Source organism: Egretta garzetta, unplaced genomic scaffold, assembly GCF_000687185.1.
Source record: "Egretta garzetta isolate BGI_Z169 unplaced genomic scaffold, ASM68718v1 scaffold396, whole genome shotgun sequence".
Classification (NCBI taxonomy): domain Eukaryota; kingdom Metazoa; phylum Chordata; class Aves; order Pelecaniformes; family Ardeidae; genus Egretta; species Egretta garzetta.
Window position 1 is genome coordinate 1,431 of NW_009259861.1, and position 1,110 is coordinate 2,540.

A 1,110-nucleotide genomic window follows, 5' to 3' on the forward strand; every position below is an offset into this window, starting at 1 on the left:
AAGCCTAAATCAGTTTCTCTGGGGTTTGGAAAGGCAAAAGGAACGGCCCCGGCTGCAGACGCCTCCCCAGCGTGCGGAGCTTAACTCAGGTGAAAAACGAAAACGAAAAAAAAAAAAACACAAAAGACAAAAAAAAAGCATAAAAACCACATTCTACCTCTGAGCGCGGCGGCCTTGGGCGCACCCGGGCCCCCGGTGAAATATTTCAGTTTTGCAAACATTCAGGTATTGAAACTTTTGATTATTAAAAAAAAATAAAATAAAATAAAATAAAAACACTGAAAGTTTACATTTTATAATAACATTATTATACAGATTGTATTTAAACTTCAGAATATTTAAGACAATTGTAACCCTGTAAAGTTGATGAAATATTAAAAAAAAAAAAAAAAAAAAGTTGTGTTGTCTGGGGTTTCTGTCCTGGGGGTGCCCAGGGGGTGCCCGTAGAGCTATAGGGTGCCCGTCCAGTGCCTATAGAGCTACGGGGTGCTCATGGGGTGCCCCCAGGGCTACGGGGCGCCTACAGAGCCGTGGGGTCCCTACATGGCTGTGGGGTGTCCGTGGGGTCCCTACAGGGCTATGCGGTCCCCATGGGTCTATGGGGTCCCCAGGGGGTGTCCATAGGGCTGTGGGGTGTCCATGAGGGTCCCTATGGAGCACCTATAGGACCATAGGGTGATTGTGGGGTGATCATGGGGTCCCTGTGGGGTCCCCACATGGCTGTGGGGTGTCCATGGAGTCCCTAGAGGACTGTGGGGTCCCCAGGGGGTGTCCATAGGGTTGTGGGGTGTCCGTGGGGGTCCCTGTGGAGCGCCTATAGGACCATAGGATGATCATGGGGTGATCATGGGGTCCCCATGTGGTCCCTACATGGCTGTGGGGCATCTGTGGCATCCCCATGGGTCTATGGGGTCCCCAGGGGGTGTCCACAGGGCTGTGGGGTGTCCGTGGGGATCCCTATGGAGCACCTATAGGACCACAGGGTGATCGTGGGGTCCCTGTGGGGCCCCTGCAGGACTATGGGGTCCCCATGGGTCTATGGGGTCCCCAGGGGGTGTCCATAGGGCTGTGGGGTGTCCGTGGGGATCCCTATGGAGCACCTATCGGACC